This window comes from Erpetoichthys calabaricus, chromosome 6, assembly GCF_900747795.2.
Source record: "Erpetoichthys calabaricus chromosome 6, fErpCal1.3, whole genome shotgun sequence".
In the NCBI taxonomy this organism is placed as follows: Eukaryota; Metazoa; Chordata; class Cladistia; order Polypteriformes; family Polypteridae; genus Erpetoichthys; species Erpetoichthys calabaricus.
The window spans coordinates 112723400-112751252 of NC_041399.2; the positions used below are offsets into that span (position 1 = coordinate 112723400).

A 27853-nucleotide genomic window follows, 5' to 3' on the forward strand; every position below is an offset into this window, starting at 1 on the left:
AGGACTATGAATAATATGCAAAACTATTTTCACCTTATATTTTTCAAATATCAGTAACTATAAAAACAGTGCATTCTAATTAGGTATGGGTTTCATGTAATAAACTGAGCAAGAAAATCAACAGCTTGGTTAGTTTTGTATTTGCTTAAAATGACTGTACCTTGCAAACAAACCCTCTACATGAAACACTATCTTGTTTAAGTGCACGAGGTGTGGTTAAACAAGCACATCTTGACACCCACATACCCTTTCCTCTCAGCAAATCCTTGAATTAAGGTTGTGGGACAGAAAAAACACAAGTTACAAAAATGGTGCTCATTTTTCTTTGTGAACGATGTCAGATACTGGTGGGTATGGTATATGATGTAACAAGTGAAATTTTAAGAAATCTTTTTTTATAATAAAGCTGCAAATAGGTAATTTTAAGTACTTCTATTAAGTAATATAACTGCAATCAACAATAACATTTAATATTTGTTGCACAGATGATGAATATAAGGAAGCATTTACTTTTCTCAAATAATGTCACTTGGTCTTTATTATTGGAATTTAAAAAGGAAGTTACAATTAAATACCTTGTAATGTCTTTGCATTTTTCTCTGTTTAATGTACAGTATGTTCACCAAGTGAATTGAGATATATCACTTTTTTGTCTTGGAAGCATCACCTAGAAATAATAAACATTTAGATTCTATCATATCAGTGTGAAGAATGTATTTACTTCCAATTTGCTGAATAGCTTCATATCCAGGACTGAAGATCATTTTGAGTGCCTGGGAAACCAACAAATAAAATAGTCTGTCCTATCTGGTAAAAATAATATTAATGTATATATTTAAAAAGCTTTTATTTGCAATAGTAACTTGCATAGTTTTACAACACTGCAAAAATATCACAAGGCTTCAAAGTTTAAAATGAAGTTGGATATTGACACAAATATTTGATTTTGATATTTTATGACCAGTAACACTTAACTGAAACCAGGAATAAGCATCTTTAGTTTCAACAATGTAAGCACAGAAGAGAGAAGTGTTTCACTCAGAGTCATGTTTTCAACATACAATATTGACAATGTTTGCTAAAATTGGAGTTCATGTGCTTCTCATTCCTTCACCTTACCTACTTCCCCAGAGTATCGGTGGTACTTATAATCAAAATTCAATAATGAGACTGGTTTACAGCATCAAGCAGTATTTCGTATTCATGTGGATCAACCCAAAAATGTGAAAGGATATTAATGTATTGCTTTTATAAAGATACTCTTAGAAATAACTTACTAACCATCTTCATTCAAGAAGACGTCCCTTCCCACATGTGTGTTACAAGCAAAACGGTCTATCAGTCATTTATTACAACAGATAGATTTATGATTTAGGTCATAAATGCATGTGTTTTTTGCAATACATTATTTGTGTCAGATTTTGCCAGCAGATTATGATCAGAACCAATGTTTGTCTGTAGAATTTGAACATCAACCAGTTAATTACAGTTCAGTAAACTACAGAAACAAAATGTTTATGAATAGCATGAAATCATGCATTTGATTATTTACTTACACCTTTCCTATGCTAGTATTAGGCAGCTCAGATTAAGAACCACCAATGGACAAATTATGAGGACAGAGAAATTCCTACTTTCACTGACACATGTTCCACTGTATTTATGTATCATTTGCTAATTCACAAGTGCAAAATTAGCCTGAAATGCAAGCCTGTGGAATGTGAAGAAACATGTAAAGAAACTAAACATAAATTGGCATAACCTCATATGTCACCATACTTTTGGAACTAAACAACAGCTTCACCAACCATTGTGGCACTATGCCATTCCTTACAGGAAATATTGTAGTAAAAGAAATTTACCAAGACTCCAAAGTTATACATAGGCACAATGCACTTAAAATACCTTCCTCTCTACTTCATTGCCAGGTTTTAGGTTTTCCATATCTGTATCAAATAATTTATAGTTTCATTTCTGGAAACCAGGATGTGTGCAGTGGTCTCACTCCGTACATCTGAGCAATCTACAAAATAATGTGCAATTTAAATCACCATATTATATATATATATATATTACACACACACACACACACACACACACACACTAGGGGCTCTGCCCCCTGCTCGCTTCGCTCACCAACCCCCCAAGTTTGGTTAACCGGATACACAATTTAAAGAGATTATTTTCAATCATTTGTCATTTCTTGATATTTGCCAGTAATAAAGCTGTAGTGAATGAGTTATTCCCCCTCCCCAGGGGGTGTGCTTTAAGCCAGCTGCCTCTTGTGCCGAGCTGCGTGATCTGCATGTCACGATGTGCGTTGATCATTTAAAAGCCCGTACAGCATCTGTCATTTTGTCTCAATTCCTTGTCTTGCGAGACGTGAAAGTGTCTCAGAGAAATTGTTTGTAAGTAGGGTGTGACATGAAAAAGTCACCATCTCACGGGTCTTGCTTCCTAAGGTTGTAATGTCTAGTCTCGCATGACATCAAAGTGTCTCTCTGAGATGATCAGGTCTCAACCCAAAATTTTTTTATATAAATATATGGCTGCTAATAGGCAAACCGTATCACAGACCTTCGCTTCCATATATTATATATATATTAGGGTGTAAAAAAATAGATACACTTCAGTATTGCAATATTATGTTTTTTGATAGTGCATCGATTCTCAAAAACATAACATCGATTTTTAATTATTAGTTTACATTCAAAGATTCAAGGCACACAGTTCATTTTGTGTTTAAATCCCCGATCGCAGATAGCAGCTAACGTAACAACATAAATTGAGACAGGAAATAGCATAAGGGTTGACGTATGTAGACTTTCAATACTCAAGACGAGTGGATCTGGCAGACAACGTGGATCGTGCAGTGACAAACCGAGCGGATTAGTAACACAACAACCGATGGCTAAATCCAGACGAGTTAGACCGGCTCCCACAACATACAGAGCGGAAGTGTGGGCTCATTTTGGCTTTCAAATAAAGAAGGCACTACGGAGATTGACAAGAGCCATGCCGTCTACATATTGTGCCATGCCAGAATCAAATATTCGGGGAACACAACGAATCTGAGAGCACACTTAGCAAGACATCATTCTGATGTACAGATAAAGGAGCAGCAAACGGCAAGCGTTAAAAAAGTGGGTCCCTTTTAACTCACTATGGAACGAGTTCAAACACTGAATTTAGCACAGACCTCAACTCATGCAAACAAAATAACTTGCTCAATACTCTATTTCATTTGCAAAGATATGTGCCCTCGGAGTGTTGTAGAGAATGAAGCCTTCTGAAATATGGTGAATACAATGGAGCCTCATTACACCATGCCATCCCAACAACACATCACTGACATCGCTGTGCCCAAGTTGCATGAGGAGGTAAAAATGAAGGTACTGGAATCTCTCAGCTCCACTACAGGAGACATTGTTACCACAGAGAAGTGTTCTGAAATCTGGGCATGTTGACCAGATCATCTTCCTCCACAAAAACCTTGACATTAAAAAATAAGATCTGACCTACATACAAACTGTAATAACATGTGCAATCCAGGTTTAAGATCTGAAAATGTTCACTATCAATATATACGTATTTTCTTACATTTGTTTAATATTTTCTTTAGGAATCCTGCAAGCACTTTTAATTTTAACTGATATACAGTGGTGTGAAAAACTATTTGCCCCCTTCCTGATTTCTTATTCTTTTGCATGTTTGTCACACAAAATGTTTCTGATCATCAAACACATTTAACCATTAGTCAAATATAACACAAGTAAACACAAAATGCAGTTTGTAAATGGTGGTTTTTATTATTTAGGGAGAAAAAAAAATCCAAACCTACATGGCCCTGTGTGAAAAAGTAATTGCCCCCTGAACCTAATAACTGGTTGGGCCACCCTTAGCAGCAATAACTGCAATCAAGCGTTTGCGATAACTTGCAATGAGTCTTTTACAGCGCTCTGGAGGAATTTTGGCCCACTCATCTTTGCAAAATTGTTGTAATTCAGCTTTATTTGAGGGTTTTCTAGCATGAAACGCCTTTTTAAGGTCATGCCATAGCATCTCAATTGGATTCAGGTCAGGACTTTGACTAGGCCACTCCAAAGTCTTCATTTTGTTTTTCTTCAGCCATTCAGAGGTGGATTTGCTGGTGTGTTTTGGGTCATTGTCCTGTTGCAGCACCCAAGATCGCTTCAGCTTGAGTTGACGAACAGATGGCCGGACATTCTCCTTCAGGATTTTTTGGTAGACAGTAGAATTCATGGTTCCATCTATCACAGCAAGCCTTCCAGGTCCTGAAGCAGCAAAACAACCCCAGACCATCACACTACCACCACCATATTTTACTGTTGGTATGATGTTCTTTTTCTGAAATGCTGTGTTCCTTTTACGCCAGATGTAACGGGACATTTGCCTTCCAAAAAGTTCAATTTTTGTCTCATCAGTCCACAAGGTATTTTCCCCAAAAGTCTTGGCAATCATTGAGATGTTTCTTAGCAAAATTGAGACGAGCCCTAATGTTCTTTTTGCTTAACAGTGGTTTGCGTCTTGGAAATCTGCCATGCAGGCCGTTTTTGCCCAGTCTCTTTCTTATGGTGGAGTCGTGAACACTGACCTTAATTGAGGCAAGTGAGGCCTGCAGTTCTTTAGATGTTGTCCTGGGGTCTTTTGTGACCTCTCGGATGAGTCGTCTCTGCGCTCTTGGGGTAATTTTGGTCGGCCGGCCACTCCTGGGAAGGTTCACCACTGTTCCATGTTTTTGCCATTTGTGGATAATGGCTCTCACTGTGGTTCGCTGGAGTCCCAAAGCTTTAGAAATGGCTTTATAACCTTTACAAGACTGATAGATCTCAATTACTTCTGTTCTCATTTGTTCCTGAATTTCTTTGGATCTTGGCATGATGTCTAGCTTTTGAGGTGCTTTTGGTCTACTTCTCTGTGTCAGGCAGCTCCTATTTAAGTGATTTCTTGATTGAAACAGGTGTGGCAGTAATCAGGCCTGGGGGTGGCTACGGAAATTGAACTCAGGTGTGATACACCACAGTTAGGTTATTTTTTAACAAGGGGGGCAATTACTTTTTCACACAGGGCCATGTAGGTTTGGATTTTTTTTCTCCCTAAATAATAAAAACCATCATTTAAAAACTGCATTTTGTGTTTACTTGTGTTATATTTGACTAATGGTTAAATGTGTTTGATGATCAGAAACATTTTGTGTGACAAACATGCAAAAGAATAAGAAATCAGGAAGGGGGCAAATAGTTTTTCACACCACTGTAAGCAGATATAGTTACTTTTATAAGATTTCAGAAAATACAATGTTATGATGTTGGATGTTACAGGGACAATCCATTTTCTTTTATTAACCACTTGGGATTGAAAAATTAAATAATGGCCTACATACTACAATAGAATGTAAACCTTTAAAGCAGGATCAAAAAGTACAGTGATTTTTTTAGTGATATAGGAACATGTTAATTCCTTTCCTCAGATTGGACAAATGGTATTGCAATGATGTCTGAATGTATAGGGACTGCGATAAATGCAGTTGCAGATCCCACTGTTCTGATTGCATAATTTTTTTTTTTTTTTTTTAACTCTTAACTTTGACTTTTAAGTTTTTAAATTTTTTATGCATAATGTGGTGTATTCTTCATACTATGATAGGTTCCTAAAATTAGATTTAAAAAAAAATTTAAATATATCACCTTGCTTACAATATTGCAATATATCGCATCGTAACCCGTGTATTATGATACGTATCGTATCGCAAAATTCTTGCCAACACACAGCCCTAATTATATCTCTCTATATATATATATATAAAAGAAAATCCTGGAATGGAAAAGCAAGTCTACGATACGTGATCTTCTCGGAAGACATTTTAAACACCCGTGAGACCAAAGACACTCCCTATTTACAATCTATCAAATAGGACAATAGGCAGCAAAACATTCAGTCTTGTGAAGGATTTGAGCATACACAGATCCAGGGCTCTCAGCGCATATAAAGTGTATAAGGACAGTACATTATAAATGAAATGTTAACATCTAAGCGAAGAAGAAAGCAGCATGGAGAAAAGAGACTCAAATGCATTGGAGAGAAAAAAGAGCAAAAAAGAATAATTGAGGTACAAATTCAGAAAATAAGGAAAGTAATTATCAGCCCAGAACAAGTGGAATTGAAAAAAAAAAACATGTCCAATCCGGAGTAAAAGAAAGTAGAACTTCATAAAGACGTTTACAAACGGCGCTAAACACATGCAGAGCAGGTTAGAGAGTAGGAAATCAGTGAAATTAGAAAGGCTCAAAAAAAAAAAAAAACGGCACTATACACACATGGAGAAAAAGGATATGAAAGTAGGAAAATTAGAAAATATAAAAAAAAAGAAAGTAAAGATCACATTAACGCAAACAAACAAACTGCCTCATTTAACTATGCACCAGTCTAACTTTGGTTTTGCACAATAATTACTACACTATTGCACCTTAACACTTAATTCTACTTTATTCACATATTTTTACTTATTTATTGTGTTCTACTATACCGTTATTTTTCAATCTATAACTTTTTGTTAATCTGATATTCTTCTAACTTTGCACAGTTTTGGATAAGCAGATCAGGATGCATTTCATTGCGTGTTGTCCTGTATAACTATACATGTGACAAATAAAGAATCTTGAGAATTTCAAAAATGGAGTTTACCACACATGCATTTATTGGTTACTTTGTTAATGTATATATATTTATCTGTCTGCTTATTTAAAAAACTAAATTTACCCCAGGAGTCAAAAACGTTCTGTCTAGCCCTTGTACAAAAACCTAGACAAAAGCTGGGGTATCACCTTGGTAACCCCATGTACTATTGGAAATGTGAGAGGAAAATAGCACGACTTTACAGACAGAAGTCCAATGCAGAACTCAATTTTTTTTTACAAAGTAAAAAAGTAAGTAAACTGCCGATGATATAGATCGTTTTGTCTGTGCTGAAATTCCAAACAGAGAAATCTATCCTGACCTCATTAAAAAGATTCAGCATATTGGGACTCGTAAGATTACAAATATTGTTTTTACAGAAGTTCTGAAATAAAAGTGAAACTAATGAAATAGCAACAATTCAAAGAAAAAAAAAAAAAATCTTAAAAGTGTGTATCCGGAAAACCAAACACGGGGCTTGGCGAGCGAAGCCCCCTAATGTATATTTATTTATATATATTATATATATATATATATATATATATACATACATACATACATACACATACACACACACACACACACACACACACACACACACACACACACACACACACACATACTGTACAGGGTGGGCCATAAGTTTCCATACATAAGAAAAATACAATTTTTTTTATGAAAAAAACATTTTTAATTTATATAATATGCTCTACATGACTGCCATTGTTTTGAAAACACATTTCAATACGTGTCCGCCACTGCTGATGAACACGTATTAGCACAGCTGGAGTTATGCTTGTAATGGCGTTGGTAATACGTTCCCCCAAGATGATTTATGTGTCGCATCTTTTCCTGATACACCATGGCCTTCAAATGCCCCCAAAGATAAAAATCAAGTGGGGTGAGATCTGGGAGGCCACTCCACAGAACCATGACGACCAATCCATGCATCTGGAAATTGCTGATCTAACCATTGACGCACGTGAATACCATAACGAGATGGAGCTCCATCTTGCTGGAAGTAAACTGGGAAGTTACCATCCTCGTTTCGCAGGGATGGAAAAATCTCTTCCTGCAACATATTAAGATACTTTTCGTCATTAAGATTTCCATTGACAAAAATTGGTCCAATAATACTGTCACCCCATATCCCAGCCCACACCATCAATTTACCGACATCTTGCATCTTTGTCGGACTCATCCAATGAGGGTTAGGATTACTCCAATAACGTACGTTTTGCCGATTAACCTCTTCATTGACGTAAAAATTTGCTTCATCAGTAAACAAGATCTTGGTTGAAATGTTTGCATCCTTGTTCAATTTGCTTAATGCCCATTCACAGAATTCCATCCGTCTATCCAGGTCGTCTTCACTCATATGCTGTGCCATATGCAATTTGTATGGATGCCATTTATTTGCTTTCAAAATGCGCCTGATACTCGATCTGCTGACACCACTTTCTGCAGACAACCGTTGTGTACTTTTTGTGGGACTCTGTGTAAGCGCTGAGAGTATTGTAGCTGTTGTGCCTTCATCGGAGGCTGTACGTCTTCGACCACATCTCGGTTGATCTGTAACACTTCCAGTGTTTTGAAACTTTCTAATAAGATTTGCGACAGTGTCGTGTGTGATGTCGTTCCATATTTTCTGTTAAATTCGACTGCAACCATGCGACTGCTTCCTGACCCGGCCATCAGTATGATTTCAATTCGTTACTCTTTATTTAAACACATTTTTTAGGGTATCTGAAATATAAAAAATAAAATGTTAAAAACCATATGTATGGAAACTTATGGCCCAACCTATTATATATATATATATATATATATATATATATATATATATATATATATATATATATTATATATACAATAATTCATTTAATTTCTCTTGGATGTAGTTGATGGCAAAATAGAAGACTTTTTAGATATCAGGCAGTTAACAGAGCATGGGTACAGTGTGTCCTTTTTGTTTTCTGGAATCAGTGGAAGTGCTGAGGCTTATATTTGATATTTGCTCTACTCAAAGTACCTAATGGCACATATCTTTTCAAATGGCTAATGTTTACTTTGTGAATTATTTTCCCATTTTCATTTCTCAAGTCAACCAGGTTTCCGTTTCTTTTTTCCCCACAATGAATAGGCCAATGAAACAAATAAAAAAAATAAATAAATCTGACATCTAAAAGATATGCAGGGGAAAGAAAATTACCTCATATTTTTCAGAAGTGCCTGAAGGATATCAGCCTTTCCATTCAAACATAATGACTATATTGTGTTGTCAATTGTTCTTTTGTTCTTAGTCTGAACGTAACTGCATCTAAGTAAGTGTTCCAAGTATCAGGCTTCTTTTCCACCAATTCACAAAGTGCACTGAATTTAAAATTTAAAAAATCCTTTTTAAAAAATTTTGGACAATTCATCGATGATAGTGGGACTACATTTTTACTATTGGGGAGCTTTGTGTTGCCATTGAAAAAGAGATTACAGGAAGTGAATTGAGGTTTGAACAGAGGAAAAGAAATCTATAATAATAAAAGGCAAAGCCCTCACTGACTGACTGACTGACTGACTCACTCACTTACTCACTGACTGACTGACTCACTCATCACTAATTCTCCAACTTCCCGTGTAGGTGGAAGGCTGAAATTTGGCAGGCTCATTCCTCACAGCTTACTTACAAAAGTTAGGCAGGTTTCATTTCGAAATTCTACGCGTAATGGTCATAACTGGAACATATTTTTTTGTCCATATACTGTAATGGAGGAGGCGGAGTCACGTATCGCGTCATCACGCCTAGTACGTAATCACGTGACCTAAAAACAAGGAAGAGATTTACAGCACGAGTCAAACGCGGGAACGAAGGTAAATGACGTTAATTTTTGACTGTCTTTTAATACTGTGTAAGCATACATATTAACACATGTGCAATTAAACGTGTGCATTTACGGGGTGATTTCTCAGGCTTAAAAGCTCGCCTTTTACTAAAAAGGTAAATGCAAAACTATTTTCAATCATTCTATGATCTGCTTCTCACAACTGAAGGCACCGTGGCTGATGGTAAATGACGTTAATGTTTGAGTGTCTTTTAATACTGTGTAAGCATACATATTAACACGTGCAATTAAACGTGTGCATTTACGGGGTGATTTCTCAGGCTTAAAAGCTCGCCTTTTATGAAACGCGGGAACAAAGGTAAATCACGTTCTTCACTGTCTTTTAATACTGTGTAACCATACATATTAACACATGTGCAATTAAACGTGTGCATTTACGGGGTGATTTCTCAGGCTTAAAAGCTCGCCTTTTACTAAAAAGGTAAATGCAAAACTATTTTCAATCATTCTATGATCTGCTTCTCACAACTGAAGGCACCGTGGCTGATGTTACGTCACTTGCTGTCCGACCATAAGCTTTACCTGGTAGGTAGCCGGACACTCACTTCACTCCCTTTCGGGAATCGAACCTCCGAGGTTTTCTTTTGTTCTTAATTAAAATTTAAAACCAATACTTCACCGCTGCTAAGCCCCTCTAGCGCTGACGTCTGAGGTTCGATTACCGTAAGCAAGTGCAGTGAGTGTGTAATTACATTCACGCCATTCGTAGTCTGATTCACAATCTGATTGTATGGGTGCTTACTTCCAGGTAACGCTTACACTTGGCCACCAAGTCAGCTCGAAGTGATCACTCGAGTAAAGGCAGCTTCACAAAAAAACTGATCCTTAACAAACTGTTATTAGTATATTTTCCCTCAATTTAAAAACGTTTTATTTTCTTCTTAATAAAAATTTAAAAGCGGTACTTCGCCGGTGCGAAGCGCGTGGATTTGACCGACTGACACATACAGACATATTCATGAGTGCAGGTACATCGGAAAGAAAGCACCGCGTAAACCTAAAGTTTAAATTAACTTCATAGACCTACAAAAGGTTGCCATTCATTTGAGGCAAGATTGCTTTTCTTCTGTACAACTATACGTTGCATTCTCAAAAGAGTGTGCTTGCACGGCTTCGGATATAGATATATATATATATGTATGTCTATATATAAATATGTAAGCTTATAAGTACTGCCTTACTTCTCTTTAAGAAAGGAAGATGTAATGATACTTGATTTAAACGATTCCATGTCTTCCTGGGTTTGCGTAGCTTATTGTCTAAAAAGGAGAAACCCTCATTTATAAAACTTTGCTGCAGATGACTTAGCTTATTGTCAATATCTTTACACGTTTTTTTAAGACTTATTGACTGAAACGTGCTTTCACGAAAAAAGTTAGGGCTTTGCTACAGGATACACCCTCCACAAGTTAAGCAAGTAAAAATAAAATATATATTTCTGTTTTATTTAAACCTTTTAAGTTCGTATGCATAGCCCCATTTGGCTGTTTAATTTTTTTTTTTCTTTCTTCAGTGATATTTAATCTCCTTAAAGAAAAAGAACATATCCATTTTACTTTTTTTCTATCTCTGTAGTAATATTTTAGTGTAAAAGAATAACCAGTATTTAAACTTTTTATGTTACTTTATACATTTATTTTACACAATGTTGAAAAATTAATAAAAAAGCTACATATTTTGGCAGCTGCTGCTTTCATTTTCAATAAAATGAAAAAAGCTCTCCAAGAGAAAACGTCAATAAAGAAGAAACAGTTTGCACTATCTAAAAATCAGAAACCCTCATTTATAAAAGTTTGCTGCAGATGACTTAACTGAAAATAAATGAATAGTTCCTATGTGTATAATACATATTTATCTATTTTACTTATGCCTTTATTCCACCAACTTACAACATCTGAGGTACAATTTGTTACATTACTTTTGTTTTTTGCACAACATGCAGGTGAAGTGACTTCCTCAGGGTCACACAGTGGTGTCAGTACCAGGATTTGAACTGACAAGCTCCGGGTTTGCTGAAATATTACTGAAGAAAGAAAAAAAACGGAAAACGGGCAAATGGGGCTATGCATACAAATGTCCATCCGTCCATTATCCAACCTGCTATATCCTAAATACAGGAGCCACTAAGTAGATATGTATATATACAGTATATATATATATATAATGTGAATGTATGTATGTATATATGTATGTCTATATATTATATATATGTACATATGTAAATTTGTATATGTATATATATATGTTTATGTGGATGTGTATATGTGTATATACATATGTATATGTAGATATGTGTATATGTAGATATGTATATATATATCTATATGTATATATATGTTTATGTGTGTGTGTGTGTATTATATATATATAAAAGACAGCAACACTCATAACAATGACAACACAATTACATTGACAATCATGTTACGTTATTTTTAAAATGTTTCCTTTTTTTTTTTCATAACCTCTTTAACACACTACTTCTCCGCTGCGAAGCGCAGGTATTTTGCTATATTATATATATTTATATATATATATTTTTATGTATGTATATATATATATATATATATATATATATATATATATATATATATATATATGCAGTTGGAGATCCACAAAGGGAGAAAAAATGAATCACGTATCATAAAATAGTTTTATTCCTGAGCTTTCGACCCCTATCAGGGATCTTCATCAGAGGATAATGCTTAGACTTACAAGAATCAAAGGCAATATATAGCAACACATTCAGGGGGGGGGGGTGGGTGGAGGTGACTAAGTCCGTATGATCAAAAGGGGGGGGGGGGTTACCGTTAAATTAAAGTGCATATGTCCTTCTTAAGTTGGCATATGCTGGGTTTATGTCCAAGTGTCTGTTGATGGCATTTTCATCTGATAGCCAAGACTCGGCCAACTCTCTGGCGCTTTTTGTACTGGCCTTAAATTTTACTTTCACGTTGTCCCAGTTGAAAGTGTGTCCTGTCGATTTAGTATGTGCATATATCAAAGATAGTGCGTCCTTTCTTCATATATATATATATATATATAATATATATATATATATATATATATATATATATATATATATATATGAATGTGTATATATATATATATATATGTATGTAGATATAATATATTATATATATATATATATATATATATGTGGATGTGTATATATATATATATATATATATATATATATATATATATATATATGTATATGTATATGTAGATATGTATATATATGTATATATGTTTATGTATATATATGGTTACATAACCTCTTTAACACACTACTTCTCCGCTGCAAACCGTGGGTATTTTGCTATATATATATATATATATATATATATATATATATATATATATATATATATGTGTCTGTATGTGTATATACAGTATATATATTTATATATATATATATATATGTGTGTGTATGTATGTATGTGTATATATATATATGTTGATATATGTATATATATGTGGATGTCTATATGTATATATGTAGATATGTGTATATGTAGATATGTATATAAGTATATATGTTTATGTATATATATGTTTACATAACCTCTTTAACACACTACTTCTCCGCTGCGAAGCGCGGGTATTTTGCTAGTTGTAAATATTATGGAAAATAAATAGTTAAATTGGTATTTTATCATATCAGATATATAGTCTATAAATGGTAATGTCAATATAATTTGCTATATTTAATAATGAAAACAGTAAGTATATTCAGAACTGTATTGTGCCATTCATTTCTTGACTAGAAAAAGGTGGTAAGGGGATGACAAGCTTCTTTCCCCCCTAAAAAACCCTGCTCCCCCCCAAGGTGTAATGCAAAGTTCTGAATTAAGCTTTATACAGTGAGGGAAAAGTATTTGATCCCCTGCAACCCAGCCAGAATTCTGGCTCCCACAGACTGGCTGTGTGCGCACAGATTACAATCAATCAGTCAATCAATTACAGATACTCCTGATCTCAACTTGTTATGTGTAAAAGCACACCTGTCCACAGAATCAATTTCTTCCATTCCAACCTCTCCACTACCATGGGAAAGAGCTGTCAAAGTACATCAGGGAAAAGATTGTAGACCTGCACAAGGCTGGAATGTGCTACAAGACCATCAGCAAGAAGCTTGGTGAGAAGGTGACAACTGTTGGTGCGATTATTCGTAAATGGAAGAAATCTAAAATGACCATCAATCGCCCTCAGCCTGGAGCTCCATGCAAGATCTTGCCTCATGGGGAGAGGATGATCATGACAAAGGTGAGGGATCAGCCCAAAACTACACAGGAGGAGCTTGATAATGATCTGAAGGCAGTTGGGACCACAGTCACCAAGAACACCATTGGTACAAAACTACACTGTAATGGATTGAAATCCTGCAGTGCCCCGCAAGGCACATGTACAGGCCCATCTTAAGTTTGCCAGTGAACATCTGGGCATGACGCAAACATAATCATAGAAAACACGCTTACAATACAGTATATTAAGTGTGTCTAATGTCCCAAAGGATTTGAAAGATTCATAGCTTCATAAAGTTACCTCATTATTCAACTTTTACATCATCGAGACCTGGATTGTTAATGGTGGCTCTTCTTGTTTTACTGACTTGGTACCACCAGGTTATTCATTCTTTTGTCGTGTTAGAGGGGGGAGACTTGCCACTGTTTTTAAAAATTTGTTTCTGTGTCAGAGCCTTACTAGGCATCTATTTAGTAGCTTTGAACATCAACTTTTCGAAGTGTGTAGCTCTTCCTCTTTGCTGTGTGCCATGGTTTAATAGAGCTCATGTAATTAATGATGCGTTCATTTCCTAATTTCCTTTTTTTTTTTTTTAATTTTATTAAAATCAAATAACATTCCATACACAACTCAAGTTTTTACCAAAAAAAAAAAAAAAAAACAAAAAAAAAACGGTTTGAAACAAATGAACCCCCACGCCTGAGAAAGAGAGTTAGGCCAGCAATGTAATACTTTATGATAGTAAAAATAAATAAAAAGATAAATTAATAAATGAATAAAAATAAAGGGGTGAGAACCTGCTTCCTCAATTTAAATGCTTATTCTAAAATGTCATTGATTAGATCCTGCCAGGTTTTGAAAAAGTTTTGTACAGATCCTCTAAGTACGAATTTGATTTTTTTCCAGTTTCAAATAGTATATAACATCAGTTATCCACTGACTTACAACAGGTGAATGAGGATTCTTCCAGCTGAGCAAAATAAGTCTATGTTCCAGTAGTGTAGTAAAGGCAATCACAGTTTGTTTGTCCTTCTCCACTTTAAGTCCATCTGGGAGTACATCAAACACAGCTGTTAATGGGTTAGGAGGGATTGCGACACCAAGGCGGTCTGAAAGGCATTTAAAAATTTTGGACCAGAATGATTATTAATTTGGTGCAGGCCCAAAACATGTGACCCAGTGAGGCTGAAACATGACTGCAGCGTTCGCAAGTTCGATTTTTGCCCTGGAAACATTTTGGACAATTTTAAAGGAGAGAAGAGAGATATAATTTTGAGTTGAATAATTCTATTTTTTCTGAATTTTCTAATCTCTTGGCCAATATTATGCTCTCCTATGATAAAGTACTTATTGTTGGCAATTTTAACATACATGTTTGTTGTCAATCTAAACCTTTGGTTAATGACTTTTTATCATTATTGGATTCATTTGATTTTATCCAGCATATTAAAGCCGCAACATATTCTCTTAGTCAGACACATGGTATTTTAGTTAATAACATTGATATAAGTGATGTTCCTTTTACTGATCATTTTTCTCCAATGATGGATTTGAATATTACGGTTGACGCTGCCACTGCAAGTTGTGCTCCATGCTATTCTCACTTTTTAAATTTTCTATTATATCTGATTTTAAAACTATGCTTTCGAGTTTTGATCTACAAGACTAGTGTGATAGTATTGATGATTCTGTCTTACCTTTAAGGTCATCATGTAAAATGGTTTTAGACTCTATTGCCCCCCCCCCCCCCCCCCCCTCAAAATACACTGTACAAAAGGAAGATCTGGTCTATGACATCACACAGGAGCTACGCTGCACCTGCAGGATAACTGAATGACATTTGAAGAAGGACAGGCTGACTGTATCTAAACAGATTTTTAGGACTTCTTTGTTTAACTTCCAGGAGGCAGTTAAGAAATGTAAACATGAATACTTCTCAGATTTGGTATCTTCTTATTCTAAAAAACACAGGGTCTTATTTAATGCAATTAATGTGGCTATTTACTCCCATTGAGAAAATTGATATTACCCACTCTGGTATTGTTCCAATGGGTTATGTACTTCTGTTGTTAATCATGTCATTGTTTTGGAATCCTTTGGTGTGGTTTCACTTTCACAGCTAAAAAGTATCATTGCAACACTTAGACCTGCTTTTGAAATCTTGGGTCCAGCATTGTTGGCTATTATAAATGGCTCTATTACTGTGGGGGTAGAGCCCTCGTTTTTTTAAACATAAACGTGCGACTCTGTCTTAAAAAGGCAGAATTAGATCCTGGATAAACAGACACAGGCTTGGTTCGCAACAGAAATAAACTCCTGCAGTACTTCTTATTGGGGTACAAAGCAAGGAATATAAAGTACAAGTCATCGCCAATATACTAACGACCCAATTGTGCTTCACTCAATCAGAATATGGAATCAATGTAGGAAGTATTTTAAGACAGAGAAGATTTTATCTGTGGCACCTCTGCACGAGAATCACCTTTTTCCACACTCTCAAAACGTACGCAGTTTTTAATGTCTGGAAAACATTCAGGATTAAATCACTTGGCGATCTGTATATAGACAATGTCTTCGCAACCTACAAACAATTACACTCTAAATTTAACTTTCCAGCAACACATTTCTTTCACTACCTTCAAATTAGAAACTTTGTTAAACAAAACCTGCCCAATTTCCCTCACCTCCCACCTATCTCTATTCTGAAAAAAATATTGATATTGATCAGTCTTGAGGACTCTGATTGCATTTCCATAACATATAAAAACACTTTAAAGTCCCTCCCTTTCAAAGATCCCCGAGTACAGTGGGAAAAGAATCTCTCACTCAACATCTCATAAAAGGAGTGGAAGGCAGCAATGCACAGAATTCACTCTAGCTCCATATGTGCAAAGCATACAATTATTCAACTTAAAATTATATATTGAGCGCATCCGTCTCATTTAAAATTGTCCAAAATGTTTCCAAGGCAAGATGCAACCTGTGAACGTTGCAATCAAGCTCCGGCCTCATTGGGCCACATGTTTTGGGCCTGCACCAAATTAACATCATTCTGGACCAAAATCTTTAAATGCCTTTCAAATAGCCTCAGAGTCCCAATCCCTCCTAATCCACTAACAGCTGTGTTTGGTGTACTTCCAGATGGGCTTAAAGTGGAGAAGGAGAAATAAAGGCAATTACAGTTTACTTCACTTCTGGCACGTAGAAGTCTATCTTGCTCAACTGGAAGAATCCTAACTCAACTCTTTCAAGTCAGTGGGCAACTGATGTTATAGATTATCTAAAATTGGAAAGAAAATCATATTCTCACTTAGAGAATCTGTAAAAAACTTTTTCAAAACTTGGCAGGATCTAATCAACAACATTTTAGAATAAGTATTTAAGTTAAGGAAGCAGATTCTCTCCCCTCTTTTTAATTCTATTTATTTTTATTCATTTATTTACATATCTTTACTACTGTTAAAAGTTTTTTTCTCATGGGTGGGGGTTTCGAACCTTGTTCTGTTAAACTTGACTTGCTTGTATGGATTGTTGCTTGATTCTAATAAAATTAATGAAATGTTTTAAAAAAATGTGATGTTCCACAGGGATCTGTCCTGGGTCCTATTTTAATTTTCTATTCATGTTCATCCTATAGGAGCCATTTTTAGGAAGTTATTTTTTTCTTTTCATTGTTATGCTGATGACAAGCAAGTCTATACTTCTGTGTATAACTGCAATGAAATCGGCTACAAAATTGTCTTGAAGAACTAAAATCCTGGATGGCTGACAATTTTCTCAATCTTAATCAAAGTAAAGTGGAACTGCTGATAGCTGGTCTTGCGGCCAAAGCTCAAACTGGTTTTGAACTCATTGGCTCTTTCACAGACTTTTGCAAACCCCCTACTCAGAAGCAGGAGTTATTTTTGATGGTAACCTTGCTTTTGAAAAACAGATAAATTCTGTGGTCAAGAGTTGCTTTTTTTGCTCTGACTTTTAGCCAAGGTTAAGCCTTTTTTTTTATCTACTAGGGATATTGACAAAGTTACTCATGCTTTCATGTTTTCTCAGCTTGATTACTGCAACTCGTTGTAGAGTATTCTGGGATCAGCATATCCCGGATATTCAGGTTGCAGTTGGTCCACAATACTGCTGCACGTTTTTTGGTCAGGGCAAGAAAGTCTGATTCTGTTTCTCCAATTTAAGCCTCTTTACAATGGCTACCTGTTAGTTTCTGAATTGATTTTACTATTGGTTTTTAAATCACTACATGCATATGTGCCCACTTATTTATCTGAATTGTGTGTTATACACCAGCCGTCCAGAGAGATTAGATTTACGAGTCAGTTGTCTCTAGTTGTCCCTCACATTAAGTGCAAAACTAAGGGGGACATGGCTTTTGCAGCTGCACCATCTCATCTGTGGAATTCTTTACCTAATTACATTAAGGAGTCTCCTTCAATTGAATGGTTTAAAATGAGATTAAAGACATTTCTGTTCTCTAGCTTTCTACAACCTTCAGTGATACTGATGGTTCCTTACTCATAGACATTTGTGTGTTTGTTTTAATTTACTGCTGGTTTATACTATGTTTTATTGTGTTTAATTTATTTATGTTTATTGTATATTTTAAAGCACTTTAGCTACAATATCACTGATGTTGTTTTAAATGTGCTCCATAAATAAATTCATATTGACGACTCTCTTCCTTGGTGTGTTAAAATTTTTTAAGATGCTCCAAATTTATATTTTTTTTTTCTATACACTTAGCATTTCCCTTTAAAAAGAAAAAAAAAAAAAAACAACTGCTGGGGAAGTTTCTTCGGCCCACTTGCTGTCATAATCAATTATTGTGCATATATATTCAGTGTCTTTGTTTTGGACAGTTTTCCAATCAGATCAATGCTCACATGGTTTATTTACCTTGAATACATAACAAAATTACATTAGCAACTTTTAACAGCAGTCATTGTGTTCATTTTGTAAGCAGCAGAGTAGAGACACACAATTCTACAGCTCCCCTAAGGCTGTGGAAAATGAGTATACTCTGCAGTGGATGGGATGGCACATTAAACTTGAAATTGATATAGAAGGCTTTCTACAGCCTCTTAGATACATAAGAATACTTATGTACTGATACAGGGATGTATATTTTGAAATTTATACATGAAAATTGATTAATAGATTCATTTTACTCTGGTAAACACATGCTACCAGATAATCAAAAATACAACTTAAACAAAAATAGTATATTACAATCTGTTGAAGGTGCCAAACAAGCAGTATTTATAAAAAGGTGGCACACAAATTCGTGAACAGAAAAAAGTGTTCAAATTGATACAGAGGCGTTAAAACAGTTAAGTATCGAATTAGGCGAATATGTACATGTATCATATTGGTCACAAGGTGGCGATATTTCCTTTGTTTTACAAACTAAATGTGATCTGTGTTATTTTTAAAGCAATGATACACAATTCGTGCAGAGTCTTGACAACAGTCAAGATATTCCACTTTGAGGCTTAATACGAGAACCAAGGCCTGTAGCAAATTGACTCCCACAGTGAAGTGCTGAGCAATACGTGCATATGCTGAATTTGAAAATCTAGAATAAAACAGTGAAGAAATGTCTTGCCGGTTAATAAATAAAAATACATGTAACCTACATCATCCGTTAAGCGCCCGCATCCAGCAAGGTGTTGATCCCCAGCCTTAACGTTGTCAATCCGGGGACAAAAAACTTGAGTCGATGTCTCGGTTTGTCATAAAATGTTTTTACGTCGAACATTGGTAAAATAAATATTTTAAGTAAAATTACAAACACGTTTGCACTAATTGTCTTTGGGGGCACTCCACGAAGCGCGCTTAGCGGGATAAGACTCGCTTAAATCGGTTCCACTAAACAGGACCAGCGCAAGCCACCGGGTTCGTTACAAAGATAAAGATGAATGATGACGTGGTGTTATAGATTGGGAGTGCATGAAATTTACGATCGACGAGAAACAAAGATTTCGGAGAAAAGTTCCGATGATTTTTTTAATTTAATGTTGCCGATTTCTTGTCTAAATTAATCTTATAAATCATTACAAAAAAGTAAAACATTATAACCCATACCACTGATTGAAAATAAACGATATTTAAATCACTTATTCGTTACCACTTTTTTGTTACAGGATTTTTAACACATCTAATGTTGCTGCATTCTTAGTTTCAGCATCATTTACATCAATTTTTACAAACTGTTGGAACATTAAAAGCTATACCGTTTATCGAGAACATCTAAATCATTACGCCATTCGTCTCCCATTGCATATTTTTGTCAGTGAAAGACAAAATAATTTTAATGAAGGGTGATCGGTAATGTTAAAATCATCAGTTATAAAAAATACCAATTCTAAGTCAGTAAACCTCTAAGCAGTGCAGAAATGTTCATAGTGAAGTATGAGAAAAAAAATGCCACACTTTATTAAGACCTTCTAGGATGGACACTGGTGTGCTCTTTTCCTCGTATTACGTAGAGCAGGGGTTCTTAACCTGAGGTCCGTGTGAATCAGATAAAAATTAACATTTATATTCCCCATACAGCCCTATACTGATGATTTAATGGTAGTAGAAAACGTAGCACTAGTAGATCTGTTTTAATTTGCACAAGGATTGTATTTCATAATTATAATGAGTGGCCATTACTTTTTGCATACAAAAGGAATTTTTTTTTAAGATTGTTTACTTTAAAGTTTAATAAGACTTTATGTCATATGTATGAGACAATCAAATCTCGATAAAGTACATTATATTTATTGCATTCAAAATTGTGTTTATGTGAATATTTCTGGGGAAGGGGAATCATAGCTTTCATTAAATTCTTAAAAGGGTCCATGACTCAAAAAAGGTTAAGAGTCACTGACGTTGAGATTTTAAACCACCAGCATAAAGAAGAATTAGAAAGAAAGCCCACATTCATTTTTGATGTCGGTCAGGAAAAGATTTTCATGCGCACTGTAAAATAATAAAAGTTACATATATTACAATCAATTTTAAACCTTAATAATTACATGCATTCGACCTTTTTATTATTTTATCCATCCATCCTCTTCCGCTTATCCGAGGTCGGGTCGCGGGGGCAGCAGCTTGAGCAGAGATGCCCAGACTTCCCTCTCCCCGGCCACTTCTTCTAATGCTCTTCCGGGAGAATCCCAAGGCGTTCCCAGGCCAGCCGAGAGACATAGTCCCTCCAGCGTGTCCTGGGTCTTCCCCGGGGCCTCCTCCCAGTTAGACGTGCCCGGAACACCTCACCAGGGAGGCGTCCAGGAGGCATCCTGAACAGATGCCCAAGCCACCTCATCTGACTCCTCTCGATGCGGAGGAGCAGCGACTCTACTCTGAGCCCCTCCCGGATGACTGAGCTTCTCACCCTGTCTTTAAGGGAAAGCCCATTATTATTTTATAATAGTCCATATTGCCCCCCCCCCCCCCCCCCCCCAACGTATAAAAAAATAGAAATAATTGAGGATATGCCAGTAAAACAGAAGCACTCATTACAGAGATGCTAGTGTCTGGTACTCGTAAAGATGATTTTCACACAGATGCTTGTGTTTACATTTAATGCATAAAAAGTCAGTTTGCTTAACAGTGCTGTGGCATCATTCACGGCGCCATTCCTTAGAAAACCCGATGAGTGAGTGAATTCGGATTGTCCATAACAAATATTGTTAAAGGTTAGTACAGTGCCCTTGCCACTTTTGAAGAGTATAGAACTGCAAAAAAACAACTGCGAATGCTATTAGTTAAAGCCATTGTAAAGTCATCTCGACGCAACAAATGTGATCACTCTCTCTGATAAGCCACCGTTGGCCAAAAAAAAAAAAGTCAATGATATTCACCGATGTCAGCTCAAAACCACGATGTGGGACACTGAACACGTCACGGATGCAAAGCGATAAACATTCATGCTGACGCTTCCCTGGGTTTGCTAGAATGTCTGATTATGTTTCCCTGTACATAATTTGGCGAAGAAGTTGTGACTGTGTGTCGATTATTTGTTCAAGACGGGGAATGACATTTTCAACATTTCATCGGCTTTTTACATGGTGCATCGGAGATCAGCAAAACTGAATAGGCCATTTACGACCTTTGCTGTTATGATTGGATGCTCTGCTACTTAATTATTGCGGCATCAGAGCGTTATTCTCTTAAATTAAACCTGCACAGACCAACGGTTGCTCCGGTAACCGAGCTGGATTTCGTTAAGCCTTTCTTTCTGGAACAAGCACATCGTGGACCCGTTCCAGAAAGCAGGATTACCAAATTATCCGCCTCTTGGCCTCACGGATCACGGAATTCTGGTTTAACCCAATCCAGGAACACTAGGTTTGGCTAAATCCAGGAATTCCGGAACGTAATTGGCCAGATTTCAGGGAATCCTGGCTTACTTCAACTGTATTTCACACTAATCATGCTTTCTGGAACAGACCCCACATTTTATTCAGCAATAGCTTTGCCGCTGATACTTTAACTTTACGTATTACACCGAACTTTGTAACATCATTTACAGACTGCTACATTTACAAAAATTCGACAATTCTGATGAGAAAAGGTGGTGAAGAGGAAAAAACGTAGAAATAAGATAACGCTCAAACATTTATAATTTTATTTAAACGGTTAGTCATGCAGTAGTCCTTTTCGTTTTATAAAAGCCTCATTATTAATTTACACTGCAAAACATTAAACTCACCGCGCCTCCAAACGATTGGCTAGCTGTGTCAACATACGCCCACGTCTTGTACTTTGCACATGTTTGCAGTAAAAGTTCCGGGTTATTTGTATCTGATTGGTTTTCACCTTCCTGTTATTACTCTTTAGAGGCTGCGTCGCCCTGTGTTCATTGGACGAGTCTGGCTGTATTCCGTCCAATCACAGACAACATTCGCGCTCCGTGCTTCCTGTTGAGTTACGTACATTTAAACTGAATTGGCTAAAGGGGAGAAAAAGGGCAATAGTCGATTGGCTACAAACAGGGAGGCTCGCACGAGGAGGTGGGATCTTCTGGCGCGAGGTGGTTGTCGGGAAGATGGCGGAGACCCGGGCAACGGCGAAGGATTGAGAGTGGGGGAGGGGGAGAGAAACCGATACCGATACCAGTGTTTTAGAGGGCACAGAGAAACCGACTTTTAATTCCAAAGTGAGTAGGAATGTAGGGGGATCGATTGAAGTAGTTAACTGGAACAAAAAGACTATGTAGATCTCGTTCTTTATCTCTGGATAGGCGGATGTTCCAGCAGCATACTTTAATTGGGGATCGGGATCCGGATCCAGACCCGGGGGGTAGGTTTGAATCTTCTGGACTCTTCTCATTTGTGACAGTGCCTTATACTCTTGGATATTTCATTTGTTGTTCATTATTATTGCTGGGGACTAGGAGGGTCTCCATTGCCAAGATCACTTATTGCTTCGAGATCGGACGAGAGGACAGAAAAGGGGTGTTGACGGCGTTTAAAGCGCGTTATCTACCTTTTAAAGTCTGCATGTGGTGGCGGTGGTTCTTATACCGCACCTTCAGTTACTTCATTGACTAAGGGTGCACGCTACTGGAACATGGACTAACAAGGCAAAGAAGACTTCTGGAAGACTTGCAAGATAAACATGTAAGTGCACGTGAATCGCCAGCTGATCCGTGATGTACTTTTAAATGTTTTCAATTGAAACTTAAACGACTTTGTTACGCTGTCTTTAAGTGACAAGAAGGATCTAGTAAGAAACTGATCAGTTACAGGAAAGTCCGGAAAACAAGTCCACGCGGGTTTGGGGGCGTGCAAAGCAAGCAACCCGTCTGCTTGACTATTTTATTCTGCGTCGTGTCTTCGAGGTAGATCTCTGTACGCCGTGATTATTGAATAAGGCAAATAATCGTGTTTTTCAAAATACTAGTAATGTCTTATTTTATTATTTTTCTTCGAATCTCGTGTGAATACATTTCTGTTTTATCGTACATTTTTTGTTCTCCTTATCTCGTGTGCTGTCAGTTTATTTGCATACTATTAACGTGTAAGTTAACGTATTGCCTTGGAGCGGATTTTTTTTATCTTGTTTTTAAGTAATGGTTATCAATGTTTCTCAGCTTTACAATTGTTATTAAACATTCAAACATGAGGCATATATCATTATTAATTAGGATTTTTACATTTCAAAGTAATCGCACAACACTGGAGTGTGAATCATGAAATATCGCCAGGTAATATGGCGATAGCCGACAGTAACTATTTGCTCTCAACAGTGCAAGGTGCCTCAGGACCATGCTTAAGATATTTCCAGCAAATTACCAAGCCTTAAATGTAGTATTTAACGTTTGAAGAAAATGTAACACACTGGTCCCTAGATGATAAAAATGCATTTTTGTAAAAACGAAATGGTAATCATTGGCACTATGTAAAGTAAATGTTACTTGTAGGATAATGTACAAGTATATTCTAATGTCTTGGGAAATTATACACTGTATTACACATTACTTGTCTAGATTACGTACAGATATTGTTACTAGTATTAAATGTCACTTTTTGTTGCACAAATAATGAGTATTTTGAATACCAAAATCTCTGGAAAAAGTTTTATTGAGAGCAAGTTATCTGAACTAACGTGGCACATCCACCGTTACAGAAAGATCCACAAAGCATGACTCACATCTCAAATGCAATAACTGGCAGTTTGTTCCATGAATGTACAAGAAATACATCTTAACATTTATATGTAAAGTATCCCTAAAACATATTAGTACTCTGTCCTTGTTTTCTCATCTCCATTTTTTTAATCACAGGTCCTTGGTATTCTTTTCAGCTTTTGGGTTATGTTGCAGGTTAATCTCATTTTGCTTAACATGAAGAAGTCTTTCCTCATAATCCTTTTTTTTTGTATTCATCACATTTTTAAATGTTTTGGATAAAAAAGTCTTTTTCAGTAAACTGTAACCATAATTTACTATAATGTGCATGTAACTAAAACTGCATTATTGTAGCCTATTAATTTTAACTGTCATTCGACAGGTATGTGTTTTTGTTAGGGGTGGAAATGGAGACCCAAAAGAATATACTTAGTACTACTGATTGTTTCAGAAATCCAGTGCCATACCTACAGACCAGCTTTGTCTGAGAGCTGAGCCTGGGGCTTAAATTCTGTTTGCTGCATGCTTCCACAATTACTGTCATTTCACATTGTTCTATTTCATCTTTTGTCTTTTGCTTCTCAAATATGGTATGTGTTGCCACATTCAGTACCTAGAGTTAGAAGAAGGCTGTCTAAGTGATTGGATTATTATTTTAATTTAGTAAACAAATTACAAATATAGATCAGTGGTGAAGCAACATTAAATATGACATATTCATAACTGTACATGCATTAACAAAAACTCCTAGCCCAGTTACTGCTACTATTTCGCTGACATGTTCTCTGAAATTCCCAGTCAGTTTTACTGTGATGTTCCAAAAGACCTGGACATTTACTGATTGATGGGTGATCTGGGTGTGTGTTATGTGCAGTTTGTTAGTAGTTAGAAATTAGTAATTCAAGTTCGACAGCTAGTACAGACTTCTATAGAATCCCAGGAGCGGGTAGGCAGGCAGTTGGCCGAGATCTCCAGGATTGTGACTTTATTTTTGACTTTCTCTGTTATGATTTTAATCTCCAGTTAATTAATGGTTTCCTTTTATGTTTAATCAGTTTCTACGTTGTTCTTTGTATGTTTTTAACAAATCTGTATTTATATGTGTACCAGTTCTATATTTATTAATTAGTATAATGTGTACTTGTATTTTAACTGAGAATTGTTCACAGCACTGTGTTCATGCAATAGGTGAAGAGTGCTATACAAAAAATGTCATATTGTAATGATTTATTTAAAAGGTTTTCCAGTTTTCCTATTTAAAAAAAAAAAAAAAAAATCTATTCTCTTTTTATATAGTGAGAACATATTGTCTTGTGCAGCAATGTGAATCCAATTGCAGATTCCCACTACCATCTTTGAATACATTTCCCCTTATTTTCCTTTAGTGTCTTCTAGTGCAGTTTGGGTTGAAAATTTTGCGATTTATTAATTTGTCTTTGACAGTTTTGAAAACCTGGACTTGATCAACATATATAATTCTCTGTTGAAGACTGAGACAGATTCCCTTAACTTTGAGGACTGGTATATTGTTTGTCTGCCAGTATTTATAGTCCTGCTTTCTAATTTAGAAAACACTTCTATTAAGAACATTTAAATGTTTAAAATGTTTTAAATACAGCCCGTGAAATAATATAGATTTTATTTCCTGTGGATAGAGTAGGGTAAATTTTTATAGAATGATGCCAGATTTAAGGGATTATCTTCTGGTGCAGTGTCTTGCAATCTGTGAACTACACTGAAAAAAGGGGTGGCAGGTGTGTATTGCATTGTATTTCTGCAGCGGTTAAGATGACATGAAAACTTTGTAATAATGCTAGCAATTTTTTATTTCTGATGGCTAGGGAATTTACAGGCAAGCAGTCGCAGCCGGTTTGAACAGCATCAAAAAATGCAGTTTTATTTTTTCTTTTTTTTCAGGCTATAGAAAGTCAGCAATATCTGTCCAGGAGGAGGTAAATAAAAACAGAAGGTGTGTTAGGTTATTTATGAGAATCTTTCTCTGTAGTGTGGTGTTTCTGATGAAAATATGAAATGAAACCCTGAAAATAACCTTTTTATGTTTAAACAAGTAGCCAGTTTAGGTACCCAGAACTTAAAGCACTATTTATAGATATGTACCGTATCATATTCTTGCAGTTGTAAGACTATCCATCCATCCTTCTGCTTCTAAAGACTTAGTTATTTTAAAGACCAGGAAATAAATTCTTTCTGCTTAAAGCTTTATGAAAAGTGCCTAAATCCCGTAACTGAAGTTGTACTATTCGTTCTATTTTCAATTTTGTTACATTTACCCTGGCTTTGCATATTTTTAATTGCAGCAGTATTACTAAATTCATTTGTTATTTTCATTTGCTTGTTATTGGTGTTGTTTTAATCAAATTTACATTTTAGTATTCTGTTAGAAATTGATAACTTGGTAGCTCTCACTTATGTATATCTATATATCTCTCTTTCTGCTCTGCTCAATGCAGAGGCCTACAGCCTATCTTGCTGCTTTCACCAGTCTGCCAGGCCCATTCCTGCATTCATCCACACTTACATAGGGCCAATTTATAATCCTAATCAGTCTAAATGGCATATCCTTAGGGATATGTAAGGAATTTGTACTAACCACAATGCCACTGTGCCACCAGTAAATGAAAATATGTGTGCATATTCTTCTTTTTCTTATTAAGAGCAGGGTATGTGCCAGAGAATGCAGGTGCTAGGCAGTTTTAAGGCTGAAAGAATCTCATATTTTAAAATATGTAAAGTTAAATGGAACATGAGTTACACTATGTTTAATAATACCTACACAGTATATAATACGAAGTGAGTAACTGCTTCCAAAATCTGTGTCAGCCATTAGATATTGTTTCCGACACATAGCATATTATTATATTCCTACGTTTACAAGTGTTCATTTTCAAAGATTTTAATTTAGTAGTCTAAAACGTTTATGCTTTTCTGCTTCAGCCTAGTCTTAGTGAGTTAAAAAATATATTTGACATGCAAAAGTGAATGTTTTGACATAATCATTTCATTTTTGATAAGATAGACATCTTCGTAATTGTGCTCAACGAAATTCATCAGGATTTGTCAGTCTGTATAGGACATCATTTAGTGAATGGTTTTCAATATGTATATCCATCTTGGGTATGCAAGAAACCTGTGTCTGTTGCGGAAGCACTGAGCGCAAGGAGAAAGACCAACTTGGATGGGAGTTTACCGGTTGTAGGACACACTTTTGTACACCCCCACACTTGCTCACACCAGGACAATTTAGAGTTCCCAATTAACCTTAAAAGGCAAGTGTTTTGGAAATAGGAGGAAAACCAATGCATACATAGAGAATATGTGTGAAGTCCACAAAGACTAGGGGCCTCATGCATAACTCCGTGCGTAGGAT

At 35.9% G+C, this 27853-nt stretch overlaps 1 protein-coding gene across 1 annotated transcript in view; it reads left to right on the forward strand.

The window, feature by feature from the left end:
* The first annotated feature begins 22826 nt into the window (after nt 1-22826).
* Nucleotides 22827-27853, forward strand: part of fastk (Fas-activated serine/threonine kinase) — an 87171-nt gene continuing 82144 nt past the window's right edge. The window contains exon 1 of the mRNA XM_028803864.2: nt 22827-23455. The gene's annotated coding sequence lies outside the window, so the exon portion shown is untranslated. The remainder of the gene's footprint in view (nt 23456-27853) is intronic.